This window comes from Falco cherrug, chromosome 10 (assembly GCF_023634085.1).
Source record: "Falco cherrug isolate bFalChe1 chromosome 10, bFalChe1.pri, whole genome shotgun sequence".
Lineage (NCBI taxonomy): Eukaryota > Metazoa > Chordata > Aves > Falconiformes > Falconidae > Falco > Falco cherrug.
This window is the reverse complement of record NC_073706.1, coordinates 7,857,099-7,874,061: the sequence shown is the minus strand read 5'-3', so window position 1 is coordinate 7,874,061 and position 16,963 is coordinate 7,857,099. Positions and strand designations below refer to the sequence as shown.

At 57.3% G+C, this 16,963-nt stretch overlaps 1 long non-coding RNA gene across 1 annotated transcript; it reads right to left on the bottom strand.

Moving 5' to 3' along the window:
• Positions 1–7,899: 7,899 nt before the first annotated feature.
• Positions 7,900–11,385, bottom strand: LOC129736945 (uncharacterized). Its single transcript, XR_008734189.1, has 2 exons — positions 11,268–11,385; positions 7,900–10,035 (listed from the first exon to the last, which is right to left on the bottom strand). It is a non-coding gene; the product is annotated as an uncharacterized LOC129736945 (long non-coding RNA).
• Positions 11,386–16,963: the final 5,578 nt, after the last annotated feature.

Here is a 16,963-nt window from a genome sequence, read left to right as displayed (position 1 = left end):
GCCTGCTGAGACCACAAGCTGGCCGAGGGGCAGGTGGGAGCCATGGGCTCCTGCTCCCCCTCAGCGTTCCAGTAGCTGAGCCCTGTGATTTGGGGGCCGGAGGGTGGGGACAGGCTCCACAAACCAACACAGGTTTCACAATAGTTTGCTTAAGGGCTTGTGACTTACAGGCTCATGCTCAGGTGCTCCAGGGCAGGCAGGGAGCAGCCCCATCCCGGCTGCCCACAGGAACCCAGTTAACACTGCCCGGGGGAAGGGGGGGGCAGGGCCCTGCATCCCCCTCAGGGCACAGCCGCACTGGGGATGCTGTGGGGGAGCTCGGGGAGCCACCACCATCCCCCTCAGCACCAGCCGCTCAAGCACACTGGACCTGCTAGATCCAGCCACAGCAAAGTGCCGCTCAGCATCCCGCAGCTTGCAATGCCGGGGAGTTTGCGATACACCCAGCAGACACCAGCACGGCTGATGCGATCCTTTCCCTTCCTCTAGCTTTCCCCCTTTTTTCCTGCCTCTCCTTGCCCCCTCCCCCCAAAAGCTCTTTGTCTCGGGGCTCTGCTGAGGAAGCAGACCTTCTGAAAATAAACTCCTTCTGCTTTGATCTGGTTTATGGGCACGCACTGTTTATAGCTCCTTGCGTACGACTTGACACCTTCCCACCTGCAGCCCCAGCAACTGCTTCTTATCACAGCCACTTTGGATATTAACAGGCCGGCAGGGAGGGTGATCTGGAGGTCCCCAAGGCCCCCCCCCCCCCCCCCCCCCAGGCAGGAGGGAGACAGGCTTATGTCCCCCTGCATGTGCTAATTGCATCAAGCCATGTTTATTGGGATGTTTATCTAGACTAGTGATGCTGAGAGGGTTCTCATAGGTTGGATCCACCCCTTCCCCACAGGAATTAGCTCGTTTTGACCTGTGATTTCAGCACAGCCCGGAACAGCATTGGGATCCCATGCCTTCCTTCTGACCTGACAGATATATGCATTTGGGAAGGGGGGCAGGAAAGGCCTGGAAAGCCCCCAATTTGCTTTATTTTGACCTGATGAAGTGTATAGTAAAGCAGGTGTCACCCACCTGGTCTGGGGACTGGAGCCCATGCAGGCACTGCAGCCTGGCTGGGGTCAGCACCAGAGGCCCCAGCTTCCCACTAGGGCCATCACTGTATGATGGGGTGCTGGGCGGTAGGACAGGGCAGACAAGCTCTGCACCGGGATACCGGGGTGGGGGTCGGGGGGGGGGGGGGGGCGTGTTGCTTCGGCTCACCGCAAATCTGAAATTTTGGAAAGGAGCTTTGCTGTGCAGTGTTGGTCCTGCTGTTGTCACTGCTGTGCCACAGCGCACCGGGAAGAGCTGGGTCAGCCGGGTCCCTGGTTGCTGCACACCACATCTTGCTGCAGAGGAGCTGCCAAGCAGCTCTGCTCCCCCAGCACAGGATGGGGGGGGCAGGCACTGCTGCTTTCTCTGGAGCCCATTCCATGGAGCTTTCTGCTTTACTGCAGCGTCCTGGAAAGGGCCTGAGATGTTGCAATAAAATGAGTCTGTTAATAAACAACATCAAGTCTGGGCTGCACTTACAATCATCTTTTATCCAGGCTTGCCTTCCAAACATCTGCCCACAGGGCATCTCTGCTGGTAACATGAGTCAGCGGCACGTCCCAAACAGTGCACCCAGGCAAGCCCCCCGCGAGGGTTAGCCCCCCGCTGCTCAGCTGGGCTGGCTTACCTGTACCGGCAGGGACTGGGGACCAGGGGTTTGCACCAGCACTGCCTGAACACCTCAGCTGCCCCATGGGACCCCAATACCCCTCTGCCTGCCACCCTGACCCCAGGGCTGCAGAGGTGACCCCAAGCGCCACATTTCAGCACTGACCCTGCAGGAGTCTGATACCGTGGTCCCTGTCCCCACCCCCCCACTACATCCCATGGGTCTCTGGCCACATCCACTCTGCCCAGCCTGGCACATCCAGGGAGCACAGGTGACAGCAAACACCCACTATGGTGCCCAGGTCACTTGTCAAAACGTAAGAGCAGCCCAGGTTTTGGACATCTCCCCTCTAGAAAATGGGGCAGGGGGGAAAGCGAAGCAACCTCAAGGCTCATTCCCAACAGAAAGTCTTGAATTAGATCAGCTTCGCTCCGTTCTTCCACTTTCATTCAGACACTTCTGAAGTATTGCATTTTCACTTTGAACATACAGAATGTTTTTAAGCATATTTAATTAGCTTACATTTCACAGGGAAAGAAATCATTTGGGCTTGGAAAAAATGAGATTTTTGACAACGCTGTAACAGTGGGGGCATATTTTCAAGGAGAGAAATGAAAATAAACCTTTTTTCACCATATTGATGGCAGCTCATAGATAGCTGTCAGTAAGCAGCATTTCTTTAAAACATTCCCCGTTGGCTCCAGTAGCAACACTTACTTCACGCCTCTTGCCACGCGAGAGGAGACGGTCGGTAACACTTGAAATTCCCATTTAAAGCCGATTCAGAAGCGTAACAGGGGGGACTCCTTGCCACAAGGTATTTCAGAGGTCGAGCCGTGGGGAGTGAGCCCCACAGCTTGCTGTCAGAGGCAGGTGATGGTTATCAGCCCCCTGGGCCACACCGTGCTCAGGGGAAGGGGCTCAAAGTCACAACCCTGGGCTGGCGTGCCTGGGGGGAGCAGGGGGTCCTGCCCACGGGGCACGGGCTCTGCCAGAGCACCTGCTCCAAGGTCTCGGGACAGGGTTACCTAATCTCCGGGCAGGCTAATGCAAGCAGCGTCTTGCACAAGTGGCTGTTATCAGCATATTTTGAGGCTTAGTGATGGCGCGCAGCGAGGGACAGGGATTGCTCTTGGCTGTTGAGCGCTCCGGGCTGCAGCCAGGCGCCGAGGCTGGGGGAACAGCCTGCACTGTGTCGTTACAAGCCAACAGCTCCAGCGTATGGAGATGCATGGAAAACCGCCCAGAAATCCCAAGGCTTGGCCCAGCATGGGGAATGACTCGCCCTTGGCCTTCTCTCCCCAGCACATTGCCGCCTTCCCAGCGGCCTGCAAGGGCAGGGGATCCCACCACCCTGCAAACCATAATCCCTGCAGCGTGGCAGGGTCCACACCTGGAGCTGCCAGCTGGATGTGCAATCACTGTGTAAAACACCCAGGGGAAGGTCCTGCTGTGCAGCAGCTCCCACACGGGCTCTGCAGCATGCATTTCTGGCCCTTTGCTTCCTGCCCCACCTAGGTGCAAACCAAGCCCTGGGTGAGGGTCCACAGCCAGCTGGGCTGAGCGAGGGTCACTGCCACCTCCCTGGAGGAGCGTTAACCACAACATCCCTGCCCAGCCCAAACCCTCCCTCTCACAGGGAAACCTGCCTGTACTTTCAGGGAGACACTTGCCAAGGCAGCATCATATAGGAGGACTCCAGCTGTGCTTCGTCTATTAAATATCTGGGGGGGAACCCTCTGGGAGCAGCTGCACCAGTGCCATGGGGACCCACAAAGCTGCGTGCACCAGAGGACAAGTTCTGGCCTGACTAAAGGGCTGCAAAGTGGCTGGCGTGCTCCCCCTCACTTTGCTATTAACGTTATCAGGGTAAATCAAGATTGTTTGCTGTGGTTGCAGGATAACACTGCGGGAAGGCCCTCGTGCTCTGCCGCGGCACATGCGCACACAGCCTCACAGCACCCACAAGATACAGACCCCGCTGTGAGCTCACCTGGCCCTCCTGGGAGGAATTCAAGAGCAGGTCTAGTCGCAGGGCAGGCAGACATACACTGAAACAAGAGCAACCGGGGGGGTATTTTCGAGGCAGGAGGAGCTGCCCCGACTGTCAGAGCAGGGAGCCCCATGCCTGCCCCAGGCACAGAGCCAGCCCAGCTTCTCAAATGCAGTCACCGTGCTGGCGAACTGGCTGTGAAATAAGGCACGGGTTTAGTTTCTAAGCATCACCCATGAACCCTAAACAACTACAAGAGAAGAGCAAAGCAAAGCAGCTCTGGTTACAGAGCCTCCTGAGGGCACACCATCACAGGTAGTGGAGGAGTGCCCATATCCAGGGTTTTTCGGGCAGCTCCCAGGCTCTGGAGCACGCAGAGCAGGACTGAGCAGCATGCCCATCTCCTACAGGGTGTGCAGCAAAGAGGTTAGCTGTATGTCCCCATCAACCACAGTTTGGTGCAGAGGAACCTCTCCCTTCTCCTCCCCAGCCCCATGTTTGGGTGGCGAGGGCCAGGGGAGCATTTCAGTGGCCACATGCCCAGCCACATGCATGGGGGAACAGGGTTTGGCCATGCCCCCCAGCGCCTCCATCCTTCCCCCCCCCCCCCCCCCCCCCCAGGTTGTCAGCGTCGAGGTCTTCATGGCCAGGAGTGGCCGTGCCCGGCTGTGAGCTAGTCACACACTATCAATCACCATTGAGCCACACAGTGCCTCCCACCCCGAGAGCTTCTTGAAAGAAACTCCTAATTTTCAACACCTACTTAAGGCTCTTTGGGCTGCGCTGCTGCCAGCAGACGTGAGCTCATGCTGATGCTCGCAGGCATGTGCTGCCCTGCTCCAAGGCTTACGCCCACAGCAAAACATCTCCTCCAGGTCCTCACTGCACAAGCAGGCAAGCACCATCTGAAAGGCAAGAGGTGGGCTTACAGGTGAGCCCCCCACTGCCTGTGTGGAACCCCAGACTTTATGGTTTTAAATAGGAAAGGCTTAAAGGGACCTGGCTCCTCCTTTGTGCTCAGTTGAGTGTATCTTCATGGTTCACTTGAAGATGCAGGTATCAGCGGGTGTCCCCTAACCAGCAGGAGCCCAGGAGACACCCAGTGTTTGCATTCCCTGCTGACACAGGGACAGCCCTAGGCCTTGCAACATCACCCAGTTCATAACTCACCAGCACAGGGACTGGGAGGAAGTTTCATGCAGCATGTCCCCAGAGCAGTCCTGCTGCCCTGGGACACCTGTGCTGCAGCATGGTCGTTCAGAGACTGCTCCTGCCTGCCCCAGGGGCAGCCAAGACCTTCCCTCCCCAGGTGATGCCTATCAGGGGCAGAGCCAGAGGAAGGTCCTATTTCAGTGGGAAGCTAAAAGGCAGATGGCTTTCAGCTGCTCCTGTGCCAGGGTGTGAGTAACCAAGCCTCGGAACTCCTGCTAAAGGGTCACTGTGCTTAACCACCACCCACCTAGAGGCATCGTCAGCTGCAGGCAGCGTGGAACACTGGGATGCGCTTGTCACCAAGGGGGGGGTCCTCTGGGCATGCAGAAACCAGGTGGGTGGCACCCAAAGGGAGGTTCATCCCAGCCCCGGGCACTCAGCCCAGCATGTAGGCTGTAAGGCAGGAGAAGTCCAGTCCTGCTCTGCCACTGGTGCCTACCACGGCTGGCCGGTCCCTTTCCCCAGCACCCTGGGATGGATGAGCACGGTCAGGATGAGTGGACGGCTCTCTTGGTTTCTCACCAGCCCTTGGCTACCACAAATGTTTTCTTCTGGCTAACCACAGCCCTGGCCACATGTGAAGGTCCCAGACCCTGGGGGAAGAAAGCCTTTGGTGATTTCCTCCTGCTTCATGCAAGCTGGGCTCCTGTGAAGCCACATGAAAGAGCCGGGAGGAGGAGAGGGCACAGGAAAGGTCCTGAGAAGAAAAAAAAATTTGCACCCTGAAAATGGGCCCTTTTGTCAGCCCCAAATAGTGCTGCCCAGTCAGAGATGCCAAGTTGTCTTAAATCTCCTGGGCAAGAGATGTCCTGTGTGCATGGCTGCTGAGCAGCCTTGATGTACAGGTTTCCAGGACATTTATGATGTGTGAAACAGAAGAGGTGTCTGATAACAAACACACATCTGGGGTGAGGTCCCTTATGGGGCTACACCCTACAGAGTCACCGCATGCCCCAGAAGAAAGGCAGGAGCTGGGTGGCTGCTCAGCATCACAGGACAGACCAAGGCTAGGTGGGATAAAGGGGTTAAAAATCCAGGAAAAAGCTGCAAATGGATTTCACAGATGGCCCTTTAGCCACAACTGCAAACCTTCCCAGGTTGCACTCTCTGGTTGTGTGTGTCCCTGGATGCTGGTGCTACCCCATGGGTGCTGGGGCTGGTGGCTGGCTGGCTCTTGGGTACCCTTGTCCCCTCCGGCACCCCCAGGAGACAGCGTGGGACACAGGCTGGGACACAGCAGTGGGGCATTGGTTTCAGCAGGAGGCATGGAAAAAAAGAAAGATGAGGTCACTGCAAAGCAGTCGTGTAGGATGTGATACAGGAGAGGAATGGGGCGTACAGAGGAACAAGGAGCTATTGTAACTTTGCAAAGCAGGGGAAAAACCAGCTGTGGGGATGGCAGGTCACCTCCTGCTCATACCAGACGTTTGGAGGGTTAATTTGTGTGAGGTCACATGTAACGGGTCTAGAAGAGAAGCACATAGAAGGAGGTGGTGGAGGTCTGGTGGGATGCTGTGGCGAAGGTCAGGTGGGATGCTGTGGCAGAGGCACGGACATGGCTTTTCTCTCCATTGCACCAGCTCTGCCATGGGAAAATACAACAGGTCCTGCTGCAGCCAGCTCAGGTACAGTGAAACAGCTGGAGAACACCTGGCTGAGTGCTGGGAATGCCTCTTGTTCGGATCTGCCCTGTTTGTTGTCCTCCAGGCCCCTGGGGCATTCAATGGGACAATGGGATGGGCTGGTCAGAGCCTATGGGGCATCTCTGAGCGGTGGCAGGGGCTGGAGCTGGCTCTTGGGGACAAAGCCAAGAGCCTTTGCCTCACCCCACCACCACCGAGCCTCCCAATTTTTTTAGCTGTGGCATGGCCTGCCCAGTTGGCAGTGGGTGGCACAGAGGACGCCAGTGGGGCCATTACCCTGGGATGCGCAGGAGGTGCCCATTGCTCCGGCTGGGACCATGCACTGACCTGAGGCTCCAGCCCCAGCGCAGCCCCCTTCCCTCCCTCTGTCTCAGCACCACTGGAGCCCCCCCAGCCCTCACGGCCCCATGGCCCCAGCCCTGGCCAGCCCTGTGGTGGCATGGGGCGGCCGCCACGGCGGTGCTGCAGACTTTCTGTCTGCACGGGGACTTCCCGTCCCCGCACGCCGCTGCCGGCGCGAAACCAAAGACCGGCTTGTTCGGCTGCCTCAGCCGCCTCCGCGCTGACTGCCCTGCTCTGTTCCCGCTAGGAATAATATACCCAGAGCTCTGAGCATAAATTGAGTTTCCCAGAGCCAGGCTGGTGGAGAGACTTTAATGGGAAGGAAAATAAACTGTGTACTCGGCATGCGGGGAGAGGTGTGGTGCTGGCAGAGGGGCACTGGGAAAAAGCTCCTCTTGGTTGCTGGTTTTTTTTTTTCTTGACTTGTTTGCTGAGGGAGCACACATATGCATGCCCTCCTGTGCAATTTGTTTGATTCCCAGGATGCCAAGGAAAAGAGGCATTTTAAAGTAGCTGGTTGAGACCTCTGGGGCCTCTGATCTGCCAAAGCACATCGGTGGCTCAACACCAAGCCCAGCCCTCAGAGGAGGCTTTTGCTTCAGAAGCTGCTTCTTTCCCCCCCCATTTCTCTTCTCAGAACCGAGCTGCAGGGCTGCAAAGAGGCTACCGTGGCACAGGCACCGAGGAGGGATGTTGCCATGCCGGGAGGGTGGCAGCATGTTTCTGATTTCTCAGCACAATGCTGCGATTCAGGGACTTGGGAAAGCGCGTGAGTCATGCTGTGAACTTCCCCAGCCAGTCACTGCTGGAAAACACGCTCGCATCTGCTCAGCCACCCTCAGAATGCCTCCTGCTCAGGAATAATCCCCACCACTTCTCCCCTTCCCACCCGCTCCTGGTGTCCACTGGGGCTGTTCCCAGGAATATCAGCAGGTCAGGGACAAGGGTGCGAGGGGAGTGGTGAGAGCATCCAAGGAGGGAGAAACAGCAAAGAATTTGGATGCAGGAGAAGAAAAGTGCCTGAGTTTAATTGCTTGGCTGTGCATAGTGCAACCTTGGGTGCTTTTGAGGCTGCTGAGACTCACACCCCCCATGTCCCCCCTGGCAGAGGAGGCTCTATTGACTGAACTCTGGGGCTACACCTATTTATGTTTACGAAGCCTTTGAAGTCCTTGGGGAGAAGAGCAGAGCCTTTGGATGTGCCTGTGACTCAGGAAAATCCACCCCCTCTGTGACCAATAATTATCCTGAGTGGAGGCATCCCCCCACCCATGGGCAGCCCTGGGCAACAGGAGGGACACAGACGGGCTTCCCCGGGGCCACGTTGGGGCTGGGAAAAGTCCACAGGTTCAGGAAACAGTGTTGTTTCTCTTTGAACATGTTCACTGTCAGCTTTCGCCAAATGTCAGAAATACAAATGGGAAGTGAAATCCCACTTTTATAAAAATATTTGCTTTGAGCTGTAAGGAGGCTTATTAAGGGAAAGGGCAGGCCTGTGTTTCTTCTCAGTGCGATGCTCCACTCATCTTGCTCCCCATGAAGGCAGCCTCCCCATGCCCTGATGTATCCCCAGGGCCACATGCTGATGGCAATGTCCCATCTGTGTCCCCCTGCTTCTACAAAATCCAGCTGAGCCGGGACAGGCAGCCGTGGGGGTCCTGGGAATCAACCCCAACACAGCTTGGGGCAAGCCATTGCTCGGTGGGGTGAATGGTGAAAGCCCAGCTGGCTGCTCGGGGGCACGGGGAGGTGCCCCCCATCCCACATCCAGCTTCCTCTGAGGAGAGCCGTCCCGCGGCGCCGGTGCCTCTGTCTGTGCTGTATCCTGCTGAGTAACGCCGGTCCACAGCCATACATGGGGAAGAGCTGGGTAAGAGGCTTTCTCCTGTCAGACCTCTCCTCACTCAGTAAATAACATTCCTGCTAATGCTGGTATGTAGAAAACTTTCCAGCTCTCCAGCTAACGTCAGCGTCACAGCTCCATCGCCTGCCCCAGCCCGCAGGGTGTGAGCTCCCTGTGGGGCGAGGGGCGCAGCCCGGACGGCCATGGGGTGCTGTGGGGTCCCCGCTGGCCCACCACTCCCGGCTCTGTCTGCACAGGTGGCATTTTATTTTGGGGGAAATACAAATCTCTCAGACAACTTGTGGTTCCCTGTGCCCCATCGGGGTTGAGGAGGGGATGGATGCCTGTGAAGCGATGCAATCTTCAGTGACTAATGCACCAGCAAAAAGCCTCGGCTTGCATTAGCTCCCTGTCCCAGGCTGTGCAGCCACCTCCTGCTGAACCCTGGCTCCTCTGCCTCTGCCGCAGCAGCTCCCGGGGTTACTCACAGGTGAGAAAGAGCCCAGGAGAAGAGGCAGTGGGTGCAGGCAGGGACCCAAGTGCCGGCACATCATGACCCCGTGTCCCTGCCCAGCCCCGCTCCGTGCAGCCTGTGGGTGACTCAGGAATGATGCCCTCCCTCCTGCCCAGCCCGAGCTCAGGCTCATTCCCTTTGTGTCCAGGCAGAGGGGCACGTTGGGGAAGGTGGCAGGGGCTTCCCTGTGCCGCCCCCCCCCAGCCTCTGCCTGCCACCACCTGCAGCCATCCTGGCATCAGGCACTGGTGTGGGCACTGTCATAGCTCTGCTGCAGTGGCCCGCTGTCACTGCCACTGTCACTGCAGGTGGCATTTGCCTTTGCTGCTCTGTGCTTCAGCGGCTGTGGTAGATAACATCCATCTAACATGGGGCTGCCGCAACACCCTCCGGGGTTACCCCAGGATGCTCTTTGCACCGAGCTGTGGCACTGGGCTGCTGCTGAGGTCTGATTTCGCTTGCTAATTAAGGCAGCGATCTCTACACTCTCAGAAAAAGAAGGTTTAGATTTGTCCAAGAATTGCTTGGGTCAATTTAGTGTGTTAATGTAAAGAGCGATCCATTCTCCGAGGACCTGACAAGAGCCAGCTCGGGTTTGGCAGGCAGGGCTGCGTGGGGTTGCCCACCTTGTGCGTGAACTAACCAGCGTGGGGGAAGCTACATACTGACCCAGGCCCATGGTGGTGGTGAAGATGGTCTTGGCAGGTGGAACTGGGCTATAAAGTCCATGCAGGTTTCATCCATGAGTATCCTGAAAGCTTTTGGGTTTTGGTTCCAGGTTTAGTCCTGCTTGGGATGAAAGCACGCACAAAAGCAAAGCTTTGGGCTGTTTCCAAATGCCCAGTGCTGAGCATCTGGGCTGGGCTGATCCCCGGGAGTGGGTGCCAGGGCTCCCCTCCCTGCTGCTGGCAACCATGGCCCTGGCCTTTCCCAGCCCCTCCTCGAGCCACCACCGCACGCCAGGGCCCCCTCCCCACAGCTGCCCCTCGGCTGCAAAGCCAGCACCCTTGGCAATTTGGGAAAGTCCCAGCCACTGGCACGGATTCTGTCCCAGCTCACGTGCTCCCACAGCGCTGCTTCCCGGTGCTGCTCCCTGCAGCGCCCACCCGCTGGGAGCCGGGAGGGGAATTTTTGCTCTTTATCCCTCAGCAGCTGTGTGTCCCCCTGCGAGGGCGAGGGCACGACATGCTGGCCACCTCCCCGCTTGCCAGGCTGCCAGCACGTGCCGCCCAGGGAAATTGCACCCTTTTCCCAAATGGACACAATGAGGCTCCTGGTTCATTTTACAGCCTCAGAGGGAACTCCAGGCTGGAGAGGGCTGGGGGATGAGCCCAGGTGTGGCTGGATCACAGCCCTGCATCCTTGGAAGAGGGGCCTGGCTATTCCCGCTGCAGATCCAGGCGGAGAGATTAAAAGGGGTGCTGGTAGCCTGGGACAGCCGATGTGCTTCATGCTCTCACCCAGTGCCAAGGTGCGGCCTCCCCGTGGGGCGCAAAGGTGGCCCCGCCATCCACCCAAGCCCTCCCTGGCTGCTCGGCAGAGGAAGCGTGTGCTGAGGGCTGCTGGGGACAGGCCGTTTCCTCCCCTGGGTTTTTCCTTCTCTTTCTGTGCCCTATTTAGGTATGTAAAGATCCGTGGAGGAAAACTTGGCCGGCGTGAGGCAGGGGCCGTGTGGAGCTGTGGGTCCTGGTGTGAGGCTGGCAGGGCTTTCCTCCCTAGCATGGCGCCCTGCTGCCGTGCTCCCCTCTCCCTTCGGCCAAGGATGCTGCCATGCATCCCCACAGTGGGTCCAACCCTGCACCAGCCCCAGGGCCACGGAGATCCCTGGCTCTGCGCTTCGAGCTCCCTTTGTGCTTCCTGCAGTGGGAAGAGGCTGGATCCCGGCACAGCGGCCAGGCTGTGCTCCCTCCTGATATGCCTGTGCAAAGTCAGCAGTGCTTTAGCAGTGGGTATCTGGCCCTCCCCGCATGCCTCCCTGCCAGCTTCTCCATGAGTAATGACACAAACGTGCTTCTCACCCTGTCCCCGGCACTGGGCTGCTCACCGGGGCGCTCACGGGCTCCGCTCTCTCTTCCCCGTCTCTGTTTAACATCAGAGTAGCTCCCGTCCGTCTCGTCTGTCTCTCTTCTCTTCTCCCCACAGCACAGCTTCCAGATGGTGTTAAATGCCCAAAAGGAGAAGCGAGCCAGGCAGGCAGGCTGTAGGCAGATTTGAGGTCAGGCAGCCTCCCTGGCATGGCACCACAAGTGCCAGCCTGGCCCCACGTCCCCACAGAGGTGACAATAAGCACCTTTGCTAGCTGGCAAGCGCTAAGAGCTAATCCTGCCCCCGAGTGCCAGGAAACCACCTGCAGACTCACAGAGAGGGTGAAAAGTACCGATGGGCTCCCCTGAACACAGGGAGCACCAAGGGGGACCGGAGTGGCATCCAACTCAGTGGCACCCACTGTCACCTCCAGTGCTGGCGGGCGATCAGCCATGTCCTGCCCTGCTGTGCCAGAGAACGGCTGGCTCCGCTCGCAGGGATCCCGACAGCTCAGCCCCAGCCAGGCAGCTGGTGGGTAACACTCAGCTTGAAATTGGATGGAGGACTTGGCTGACAAACAGGGGCTCCTCCAGGATGGGACTGGAGGCGAGGACCCTGCGCTGCCTGCATGCTCCCACCCCGCTGCCAGGCGTTAGAGGGCAGATGTTACAGCTGTGGGCATGACAGCTCGACACATGGATGGTGAGATCCTGGAAACTTTGCACTGGCAACCTAATTGCTCGTTTGCTGTGGGTCTCCACGGTGAAATATTTGTCTTAAAAGCAGCCCCTGGAGCTGTAGAGCTGTTCTGAGGTACACTGGGCTGTTCACACTTGAGAGGTGGGAGCAGCACTGGGTTTCCATTGCTGGGGGCAATGGAATAATTCGGACAGAGCAATGCAGCTGGCAAGGGGTGGCTGTGAGCTGCCGGACCCTGCTGAGGCATTGCCCACATGGGGAGGCTTCGCGGCTGGGGAGTGGGTTCCTGCCAAGCTGTAGTTACAACGAAGGGAAATGAAAATAAAAGCATGGTATTTCCAACCACCTCCTAACATGCCCAAAAATGTGGTGGGACGGCTGTCTCCGTCAGCATGCCTATGGAGCCTGCCCTGCTCTCTGAGCCCAGCCTGGAGAGGGGAAAAACAGACCATTATTAGGAGGGAGGTATTAGAAGAGCTCAGAGATGAGGGGAGATGTTGGAAAATGCCCTGCTTGTCTGGGGCCCCGGACCTGCACAGCCTCATGTTAGTGGTCAGTGCAACATGGGGAGCCTGCAGCGCCAACAACCAGCTCAAAGAATTCATAGGGATGGGGTGGGCAAAGAGGGACCCCAGAGCCTGGGCAGCCGCATAACCCAGGGCCATTCCTCTTCGCCAGTCTGACCGGCATGTTCTGGGGGCTCAGGAGACACTGGCCACTGGGACAGAAGTTGAAGACAAGCTGCCTCAGCCCCAAACCCCAGACATCCCCTGAACCCCTCTGTGGGATGAACTTGGCAGGAGCTGAGATTTGGACCCACAGCCACCACCTGGGGACCCCGTCCCAGCTCCTCTGCCCTCAGCCCAGGGGCACTGCGGGGTCTGTGCAAGGGTTGCCCTGCCTGGAAGGGGCATGGCATGGTTTATCCAAGCTCTATGGGGACAATCCAGGCAATGGGGCCAGTCTGGTGATGTTTTCACCTGCTTCTATAGCGCTGGGTCCCCCCTTGAGCTGGGGGTGAGTGAGACGGCGCCTCGAGAAAGCATTTGTTCATTCACATCTTCAGCTGCCAGGGAAAGACCACACACACGCGCGTCCCTGGGAGCCATACGGGTCCTCTCCCCAAGCCCCTCCTGCAGCAGGCAATGCTCAGCATCCCTGGGGAGCAGTGGCAGGGATCATCCAGCCGAGGGGAGGCGAGGGCCTCGGCGGGTGTCTGGGAGGGCGAGGAATGTGCGGTTAGCTGGAGACAGCTCCTCTGCTGCAGTGGAGCAGGGGGGACCGTCTCCCCCCAGCACAGCGGTGCCGGTGGTCTGGGCACAAACAGCCCTTTAAGGGCCGGCAGGTTGCACGGCTCAATCCTCCCTTGTCTGACCCGCCAGCGGAGCGGGGCGGCAGGCACCCCCACCAGGACGGGGGTCATCCCAAAGGTGGAGTTTCTCTCCAGCCCTCTCGTAGAAAAATCAAACCTTTCCTGGCAGAAAGGGAGATGCTGCGCAGAAGCCTGCGAGGGGATGCCCACCAGCACCCACTGGGGAAGGGGCACAGGACATATGGGACATAAGGACCCTTCTTTCCAACAGGCCCTTAGGGATGGTGGAATGGCTGATGTTTTTTATTAGGCTTAATAATTATTAATTATTAATAATGATAAGACACTGACTGCCTGTGTATAAGGTGCTTCTTTTTTTCAGCTTTAAACTTCAAAGCTCTTTAGAAAAAAATTGTTGGGTTCACTAAGGCTGTGCTACAGATGGGGAAACTGAGGCAAGGAGGGGACTGAGGCTGACACCATGTCTGCCTGGCCAGCCGGCAGCACTGGGACAGGGCCGACCTGCAAGGACAGGGTGCGGGAGCTCTCCTGGTGGCAGAAGCCCTGGGGCTTTCACCCTGTGGTGGGACCAGCACTGAGCTCAGCTCACAGCCTCTTCCAAGCCCTGGATCAAGCTGCATTACAAAAACGCTCTTAAGTGCTGCTGCAGCCCAGCTAGCAGGACGAGGACTGGGGAGGAAGATGTGGCCAGGGCCTGGCTGCAATCCCTGCAGGAGCCCAGGGATGCCAGCGAGATAATGAGAGGGGATGTTAAACATTACTGCAGTCACAGAGCTATTTATCTGACACGAACAGAGGCAGCCAGGAATCCTCCAGGGTGCACAGCTCAACTTAGACCCCATTAAAGTTCCTTTTATTCCCTGTGTTTTGGCTGACGTTAAAACAGTGCCTGAATTGCTCCTGCGGGAGCCGGCTTCCACGCCTGGCGTCAGGTCTGCTGCTCGCTCCGGCCAGCGGCCATGGGGCCGGGCTGCCTCTGCTTCGCCCATCGCCCCAGTGCCCCCGGCACCACCAGCACCCAGCCCGGCGTGGGTGCTGCGGGGCTGAGTGGGGCTGGTGGGCAGCTCCAAGGCGCAGGGGGCTGCAGGTGCAGGCAGGGCAGGCAGGAGAGGAGCTGATGTCCCGCTTAGATGCCAGCCATCCCAGGACTCGGAGTGCTCCCGCTCTGGCAGGGCTCTCGGGATGGGGAGAAGAGCCCAAGCCAGGAGGGAGATGCCAGAGGCTGTTTTTGCAGGAGCCAGGCTTGGGCTGCCTGTGGTGCAGCCATCTTCCTAGCGCTGGCACTGCCAGCAAATGATCTTCCTGCGTGCTGAGATTTTCTGGTGTTTGGTGGGGTTTTTTCTCTATCCTGAAATAGGAAAAAACCTGAAAAACCTCACAGAGATTGTGCTGTACCTGGGCAGGAGCACAGCAGGCTGAGCAGAACCTTCCACTAAAGAGCTTACACTTCCAATCAAAGCCTATTGTGGACTAAAAACATGTTTAGTTTGGGGGCGGGGAACACACCAAAATGAAACAATTCAAAAACTTTCCAAAAGTGTTTTGGACCCTCTGCCCTGCACCTCCCCACCAGCTGCTGCTGGACGTGGCTTTGGGGCTGCAAAATGACCATGGTCAGGGACAGCGGTGACATGGAGCTGCATTATATGGCCACGCTTTACACAGGCAAGCCAGGTGCCTGCAGCAGTGCCGAGGGGATGCCCAGCAAGCGCAAGGTGCCACCACACCACCATCACCATCACCCCCCCTGCCCACTGCCCACTGCCCGCACAGGTGAGCAGGAGCCGGGAGCTGCTCCTCGAGGCAGGGCAAGGCAGGAGGGCAACGAAGCCGGCACAGGCTGGGGAATTCAGAACCAGAAGTGGAACAGACAATTTCCAAGCCGTCGTGTTGGTGTGCGGTGATGAGCCGGGGCTGCTTCAAAAGGAACCAGCTTTAACTGGATCAAGCCCCGAGCCAAAAGCATAAACACTAGGAGGAAGTTTGGCTAAAGTTAAATCATGTTTTATTTAAAAATCTCCCTCTCCCTGTTGTAAGATGGAAACTCTCCATCTGAAAAGTGAAACTAAGATTGGAAACAGTCCGCAGTCATTAAGTTTATGCTGCTTTTTTTTTTTTTTTCTCTCCAGCTTCTCAAGTAAAATATCAACTGGCTCCACTGTCAGGGACAGGAAACATTAGTAATAAGTTCATAGATTTACATTTTCCCCAGGGAAATACAGGAATATCAGAGATCAAAAGTTGGAGAAAGGAGTTATTTTTATACAGAGTGATTTGCAACCAGCATTCATTGGGGGGAGTAAATAAATTACAAGACCTTCACTTTGGGGTTGTTTAAGTTCTTTTTCTTTAATGCCGTGCCTTTTAACTACTGTAGAGAGTCTGTCAGGACTTACACAGGGCAGAGACTTTCTTGCCTGAAAAAGGGCAGTTTTCCAGCAAAAAAAATCAGTCACTGCAATTAGTTGTCATACGCAGACGTCACATAGGGTGGGCGTTGGGGTGGCTCAGGGCAGGACGGGGGACGGGCCAGCCCTGTGTGCAGGGACAACATGGGGAGGTGGCTCGGCTGGCCCAAAAGGTGTATTTTGGGGCTGTCAGACCCAGCACAGCGTACCCGCAGGAGGTGACACTGATGCTGGTGCTGGGCACAGTGGGATGCGCAGCACTGGGGTTGTTTGGACCTCGCCGCTGCCTTCGCCTGCCCCTCGTGGGCAAGGAGAGGCGCTGGTCGGGGCTGATCCGATCAGGGCAAGGTGATGGCCACGGGTGCCCTGCTTTCCAGGCAGGCAGGGATGGTCCCAAGGGCTTTGCAGCTGCCCAGGCTGGTCCTTGTCACAGCCCGGCAGGTGGCTTGCAGCATCCCTGGCACCTCGGGGTGTCTGCTCTCCTCTCTCCCAAAGGTTTCTGCACCGAGCTGGTGCCCCAGGCTGGGCACAGCCATTGCTCCGTGCAGGGTCTCCTGCAGCAGCCCCTGCTCCCCTGGGAGCCGCACCACGAGGGACCGGAGCTCCCAGCGGCCGTGTCCCACTCACCCTCCACGTCACCTGCCAGGGCAGAACTGTGCTGGCAGGGTCTGGGGTGGCAGGGAGCCAGTCCCAGTTATGGTGGAGACACTGGAAACTTTGACCAGGCATTTTGTCTGGTGTCATCAATTAAAGGTGAGGCACTCGTTGGCTAGGCAGGATAATGAATGATGGTTTTAAGTACAACTGGAAAAACAATAAAATACTCTATTAGGGTGACACAGCTGTGAACAATGAACATTAAACAACTTCACAGCTAGCAGAGCTGCTGCAGCAACACTTAGCCCTGGCGTTTGATGGATTCCTGTTTGGAGTGCGCCTCGCAAAGCAAGTCTCCATCCATCCCAGGCACGGAGGGCTGGGAACCACTCTCTCCTTCTCCTGCTTAAAAATACATCCACATAAAACGTGCTTTAAGAATCCCTTAAGGTTCATTAATGTCACAAGCAGGGGAGGAGAAAAGAGTTGGAAGGCCTTGAAGTACATGTCGGAAACACTCCAGAGAAAACTGTAAATGCTGCTGGGATGAACTGCAGGCTCTGGAGGATCAGTCGCGCTGGAAGACTATTTATTTTCCAGTCTATTTTAAACACTGGACTGTTTCAGATAAGAGTTGCCTGTGGTGGCAGAC